The sequence below is a fragment of the Malaya genurostris genome, chromosome 3, assembly GCF_030247185.1.
Source record: "Malaya genurostris strain Urasoe2022 chromosome 3, Malgen_1.1, whole genome shotgun sequence".
In the NCBI taxonomy this organism is placed as follows: domain Eukaryota; kingdom Metazoa; phylum Arthropoda; class Insecta; order Diptera; family Culicidae; genus Malaya; species Malaya genurostris.
Window position 1 is genome coordinate 192,923,344 of NC_080572.1, and position 7,771 is coordinate 192,931,114.

Below are 7,771 nucleotides of genomic sequence, written 5' to 3' on the forward strand. Positions count from 1 at the left end.
GATGCAGTGCAAAAAGTGAATTTATAGAACAGTTGAAGCCAAGTTCGGCACTCTAAACTGTAGCTCGTTATCTACGCCATTGACAGCCGGCGGTAGTGGTGATGCCGATGTTCAAGTGCAACGCTTCAAATCGCGCAATTGAGCGCACTGCCCGGCTGCTGGATATGGCTTATATTTGGTGCAACCCATCAAGTTAACTAACTTTTGTATGTGCATATTTACATACATCGTGTGAAGGTAATGGTGGTCTAACGAGTTTCCATAAATTTTGGAAACTAGAGTATGGAATGTGATTAGGTTATAAACGAAAAAATAAAAATCCTGGCTGTTGGAAAATTGAAGCGAATTCCCGGTACTACATTCCAGCGAGAAACTTAACTTTCTATTTCGACTGATAGACGGACAACGGCGTGGCTAGTGTAAGTAAGGTGTGTAAGGTATGTGGTATGTTTATTATTCTACGCAGTATTGCACACAAAGGTAAAGTACAAAGTAATGTCCACCAAGAAGGAGGAAGGAATTTCCAGTGGCCGAATTTTTTCATGGGCCCGGATATTCGAAGATCAAATCGCATCCCACCTGGGTTCGATTCCCAACCACACACTTAGGATCAGAAAGTTTTACTGGCTCGGAGAGGTGAATGACTTTAAGGTTAAGATTTCTATAATTGAAACGAGAAAAGAAACGCATTTGGTATGTGAATTATTTTGTTAGGTTAATGTTTTTAAAAATTTCTTAAATCGATAATTTTCCTATTTTAATTTTCAGGAAAGTTCTCATGTATAGGAGTTCATAATATTACAGTCCTCCTGGGACCCAATTTACTCTCGACGACCCTGAATGTGATGAATAGTCCAAACAATACAAGCTACGACATCGTTTCATTAGGTCGTTTGTAAGATATGAGCAAAGTAGCAGTTTGTAGCGCGATTTGGAAGTATACTGAGTCTTCCTTTCAGTACAGGGAGAAATCTAGTGCTGCATGGACCAAGAAAATCGATTAAACTTTCGTCCAGAAAATCGGTTAAGCATTCGTCAGTAAAAGTATTGCTTCCGTACGAGATGTGGCCGAAAAGTTGAGAACCTCCAAGAGTACCTTCGATCGAATATACGAAAGAATACTGGACAAAATCTTGCGGGGTTCGCTCAATCATGAACGATGAACTCTACTTGAAATTAGATTATAAGACACTTCCGGGTGACCGGTTCTACGAGGTTCGTGCTTGTCTTGGGCCTCTCGGGTGGTTGGTGCCTAAAAGTAAATTAGGAATCGAATGATCACTTCTTCAAAAGTGTGTTTTTCAGTTCGCTTTCACATCTCATCCAAGTCAGTCGATAAAACAAAACCGCTTACGATCAGGACAGAAGAAACCAAGTACAGTATTGTGTAGTGAATAATAGAACGACTTCGAAATGAGTGAACCAAACGAACAAAAGCTACCGCCGACACGAAAGAATACAATGATTGTTGACTTCAGACAGTGCAAAATTCGACCTTCGATACGAGAACTTGAAGGTTTGCTTAAGGATCAGATACATCTTGACATTAAACGTGTGCATTTACTTCAATGCAAAAAGACGAATAATGTTGTTTACATACAGTTTTATAAAGAGTTGGATGCAATTCAATTCGCAAAAGACAATAACAATGTGCACTTTGTGGAGCACGAGAACATTAAATACAACGTTCCAGTATATATGGAAGATAGTACTATAGAAGTGCGTGTGCATGATCTTCCCTCAAGCGTCATCGATCCTTATATTCGCAGAAACTATGTCTTAATACGGAGGGATACTCTCTATCGAAAAAGAAAAGTGGAAGAACTTCTTCCCCGGTATTCTAAATGGCGTACGTTTGTTACGCATGCGCTTGAAGAGGCCTATACCTTCTTATGTGACTTTCGGTCAGGATACGAAAATCTCGTGAAAATCACTTTGTTACCTATGACGATCAGATGGCCACGTGTCAATATTGCCAAAAAGCTGTTCACTATGGAGCAATTCCAGGAATGAGTATACGAAAAAGTGACAAAATCAGAATCGATCCTCTCCGATTTGGATGAAACTTTGCACATGGCTTCAGTATGGCAAACCATAAGTTTTAAACCAATGAAGAGTATGGCAATCCATAAGTTTTGAACCTATCCGACTCATGACTGATTTTTAAAAGGGCGCATGTATTTTTGCATTTCACAAAAATTGCCTTTTTCAAATCGTTGTAACACGGAAACCGTTAATAGTACAAAAACGGCGTTCAGGAAGAAGTTGTAGGGAATCGATTGGGCACTCTAAAAAAAATATACACTGGAAAATTTTTTTAAATTTTTTTCTCAATAATTACAAAGTTATCCGAAAATGTTAAATAAAAAAAATAGGGTTTGATTCTTTTTTTGATAATTTTTATTTTAAAGCTCTTATTAAAACCTACAGATTGATGGCTATTCCATCCGTGCCTTTTGAAAAATGAGGAAGTTACTGATATATTCGAAATTTTAAGTTCTCGTTGAAAGATAATCATTTAAACAGTAGAATATTATTCTTCAGGTTACAGGCAATAAATTTGTTCCTGATATCCTTTCTTCTAAAAGTAGCTGTTCTTGAGATACTTGGATATTCAATTATAACACAATTTTTTATATTTCCATGAATTGTTTATTTACTAGCTATATCTACAATTATTACATGTACATGAATAATTCTTAATTATATTTAAGGTTTCAAGTTTTTTCAAAATTGTATGAGTACTTCGTGCATCGCCATTCGAATACAGTCTTGTGACGATTGTGGTTTCTGAAATCGGAACGAAAGAATGGTATTTCTGTGTGCCTGGAATCATTTTGGTATCCTTATAAACACTACTCCACTCGGTCACACCCCGTTCATATTCTTCTTGTGACACGTAACAAAAAGACATGGTCGTGAATGCATCTCGACGTCTCTGCTCTGTCCATTCATATAATTGTTTTGAAGTTGTGATTGGGTGTTCATGTAGTTTAGCTAAGCTTTCACGTCGTGCCATTCGCTTTAAATTACCCCCGAGTGCATCACATGGTCTTTTACCATGAGAAGTTGCAAAAAAATGCCACTCAGCATCAATGTTATTCATTGATTTAAATTTACAGAGAATTTTTTCTGTTTTTGTACTGCGATGCAGCTCCGTCAGACATCAATATTGTTTCTTTAATTTGAATTTTGTCTTTCAAATATGACATTAAGTGTGAAATAAACACTTGAACCGCGATGGTATCGGGTTTAAGCACTTCTGAAATTACAATGAAACTTAAATGTTTAAGCTCTTCTGATTCTCTATAATAAATTTCAAACGGATAAATGGTTGCTTGATCATTGCTCCAATAGTGGCTTTGAACAGCATCCTGAATCACACATGAAAAATTTTCTGAAAAATCACAAATAATTACAATTTCTCCTGTCTTTAAATTAGATTTTGCCTTTTTAAGAAAATCAGATTGCTGATTTTTAATAAAATCATGAGTCACAAGTTTTTCTAATTTTTCGCCAAAATAGGCTGCAAATTCTTCTACTGGTTTGACAAATTTCTCTAGATCACATCTGTCAGTAGAAACCCATTGTTCAAATCTTATCTCAGTCAAATCACGTTCCTCGAAATTGTCTAAAACGCTTCTCTCCAGATCTTGTGTCGCTGGACAACTTTTGCATTCACGGAGGTAGCAGGATCTCTTTGATGAGTCACATAATAGCTTTTTTAATTAGTAATTCTTATCATCATACTTGAAATATTTTTCAACAGCATGAATCATTGATGATGGATGGATTGTGCAAACACATGAACCAAATGTACTAAATCCAATATTTCGATCTGGAAATTCCTCCTTATAACCCAAATAAATTTCTTTCAATTATGAATAAAGCAATCATTTTTGTTTGCGTTCACAATTACCATTCATTTTGATTGTGACGCAATCTCTTGATCCCGGCATTACTCTGCTGACGTCATCGCTGTTGAAATATTGAAGCACCTCGTTTTCTATCGTTCCGTTCCTGCTGTGTTCCGTTTGTTTCTTGGCTTTTTTTTCGTCCGTTGATTCTCTTGCCTCCGACACAATGAATTTGATCGCCTTGAATTGGGTGGCTATTTTCTCCTTTGAGAAGACCACGAGACTGACAACAAACGCACTTTTTCGTTCCTAGTGCAATCAGGCTTAGCAAACTGTTCTATCATTTTAGTAATCACTTCATCCAACTCTGCTGCTTTCGTTTTGAGTGATTCTGGATCTTCTTCATCCGCCGGAAACCCGAATATTTGCTTTTTTATACCTCTTGAAATATCCAAATATTTTTTTCGAGGATAATTAACATTCCAGGTTTTCTTCGTTAATATCGGAGACACGTTGATTCCTGCGATGCCCTTGTTGAAGAGTTCAATGTTGTGTGCTTTTGAATACTCCGCCACGACTGATGCTTCAGAAGATGCTGAGTTGATTGAAGCTGCTGAAGGTACTTCCTCTAAATTGTATTGCGATGTGGATGGTTGTTGTTCCGTTGTTGACTGCCCTTCTGTTTCCGATGTATGACTTTCCTTATAATCCCGCTTACGACTTCGATCACAAATGCTTAACGTGGTATTCAATTTAACCTTGCTTTTTTGAGCTTCTAATTTTTAAATTATGGTTTCTGTTAATCAGAAAATTTTTTCGGAACACACAAAACTAGGAAAAGGTTTACAACACTTTGGGAAAACCATATTGTAGTATTGTAACTGTTTCGAAAGAGATTTGTTATAGACTGATATCTGTTCAGTTCAGACTGATATCTGTTCTACGATGCATAGCTATTTATATGTGAAATAGGTAGAATTTGGGTAAGCAACTCGCCGGTACTTACGTTGGTTGTAAACAGTAGGTAGTCAACTGGCACACCTCTTTGATTCTACATATGTTTATTCCTTTTGACGTAGTTACGTTAGTTCTACTGTTTAAATGATTATCTTTCAACGAGAACTTGAAACTTCGAATATATCTGTAAATTGTTTTAGCTGTAACTTCTTCATTTTTCAAAAGGCACTGATGGGATAGCCATCAATCTGTAGGTTTTAATAACAGCTTTAAAATAAAAATTAGAAAAAAATTAAAATCCTGATATTATTTTTATTTAACCTTTTCGGATTATTTTATAATTATTGAGAAAAAAAATCAAAAAATTTTTTCAGTGTATATTTTTTTAGAGTGCCCAAACGATTCCCTACAACTTCTTTCTGAACGCCATTTTTGTACAATTAACGGTTTCCGAATTACAACGGTTTGAAAAAGGCAATTTTTCAACCCGTGGACAACTTGACCTATACATCGAGAATATAAGTAAACGCTTTGGTTCTCTGGTTCCACAATGGCGTCGTAAATGGAATAACATTTGAAAATAACGTATCTGTTTTTAGACAATCTGCGGTTTAAATTTTTATATTTAAATAAGGAAAATAAATGTTGCTAGCATTTCTTGACAATAATAAAATAATTATGATGAAAAGTTACTATGGTGTAGTGTAAGTATAATTTTTTTTTCATCAATAGAAGGCTTAAAAGTAGTTCATCACATTTCAATGAACAATGAACGTGAAGTAATTTATTCTACTGAATCTTGAAGAACAAAACTAGTAATTTGCAAACCAAGATTAAATCTACCGTTCTCTTATCTTTATCCGAGTCGTTAGAAGATCATCCAATGGTAACAAATACTCCTATAAATGGCTAATAATTCCTTGCGTTTTCATTGATACGACTAAATATATACCTACGAGTACCTAACGACTCTTTAGCCACACACCACATTTCAAAAAACACTTCATTTCTAACTCTATCAATTACTATAAATAGTTATCTTTTCTTAACAAAGAGAAGATGTTGGGCAAAGTGAATTAAAAGATAGAAAGATTACAAAATACGCATGTTTGGAGATTTATGACGTGTGTTATTGCTATGCAACGCTGTTAGAAAAAATCTCTATATTTTCATTTCATTCAGGAGTTCTTACGTGAGTCACAATATGATAATTGCGCTCCTTTTAAATATATTACTGAACGCATACACAGTGACCGTAAAAAACGTAATGAAGTACAGGTTTCTCTTGTAATCTTTTTGTTTCGTAATTCATTGCACTTGTATTGTTTAGGTACACTAGCGCCGTCCTGAATTCAGTGGAACATATATGAAACAGGCTTATTTCTGTCAGGTTGTGTATGGGTTACAATTTTTGTGAAATGCAAAAATACATACGCCCTTTTTAAATATCAATCGTGAGTCGGATTGACCTCTCCATCGGTTCAAAATTTATGGTTTGCCATACTCAAGCTATGTGCAAAGTTTCATTCATATCGGAGAAGGTCGAGTCTGATGATCTGCTAAGCATTTCTGGAATTACTCTGCTGGAATAGGGGGAAAGGTCGCTTACACAAAAATGTCGATATCTCCGTTAAAAATGGACGGATTTTACCAATCTGTATAGCTATTACCGTGCGGAATCTAAGTCAAGAAACATATTCTATTTTCAAGGTCGAGTGTGACAGACACTGTAAAAAACCTAAAAATTTTGACATAAAACTTCGTATAACTCAAAAAGTAAACATCCGATCTCAAAACCATTCAATAGCGTTCAGGGTGACGGGAAGAGCTTTCACTTCCGACTAGTTTGATCAAAATAGGTCCAGCCATCTCTGAGATCTCGACCTCTTAGTTGACAACACACATACACACAAAAAAAGGTAAGATAAACATTTTCCTTGTTCGTAACTTAATCTTATCATCCAGCGATTCCTAGTTTGTCTTTTGTTGGAAATTGATGGGAAGTAGAGCTAAGCAAACTTCATAATCGTTTCAATTGCAGTAATTTTCAGAAGTCGTAGGTTGTGCTGCGGTCTGGTGGAATTTTCATGAGTCCCGGCAGCCTAACGGGGTACGAATGTTAACGAAGTTTGTGTGATCCCGCACCCTTTCAGACTAACTAAATACGTAAACAATAGTTGAACAAGGAAAATACATATCGCAATGTATGGTGGTTAGTAGAAATTCATCTTTCCTTCAGCATGAGGTTGTGAACAAACAAAGAAATCCTGTCATCCGAACAGAACCTTGTTGTGTTGAAAACAACTCGCTCGGAGAACTCATGTCCAGCCTTGAGGAAAGGAAAAACTATGAAGCAGGGAAATATAATATACACTCAATGTCGACAAAATATTCCATTAGCCTACAACATTGGTGTGCTTTCTGATGGAGCACAATGTACCATAATCTACACGAAACGAGGCTGGGCTAGCCTACAGCATTTGGTAACACAGCATGTTCTCATTAAAACCAGAGCCATTGTTACACTGATAGTCTCTTGAATTAGTGTGCTGTGATGTCGAATGAATCGATTAGTATAATGTTGTCCTTGCTAACCGCAATACTTTAAAGAGCTGTAGATTGTCTGGTTACAAGCACCGCATACGCGCTCTCGAAACGAACTAACTCCTATCGATCCGTTTAAAGTCCTGTTCACCACACCCTTGGATCAACTTTCCGAATAGGAAAGTCCCCCGGCAGCTAGCCGGAGCACAACTTTTCCCATCGACAAAAATGCTAATTACATTTACAATCTTCCCGGAAACTTTTACCCATAGCAGTCATCGATTTTTGCCCAATTGCTCAACATCAGAACCCGCTCCGAATGCTAGGAAGGTGTGTGTGTGTGTGTGTGTGTGTGCTTTGCATGAAACTTTGGTCAGCCGCCCCAGCCCCGTAAGGTAGGGAAAGCTGCTGCA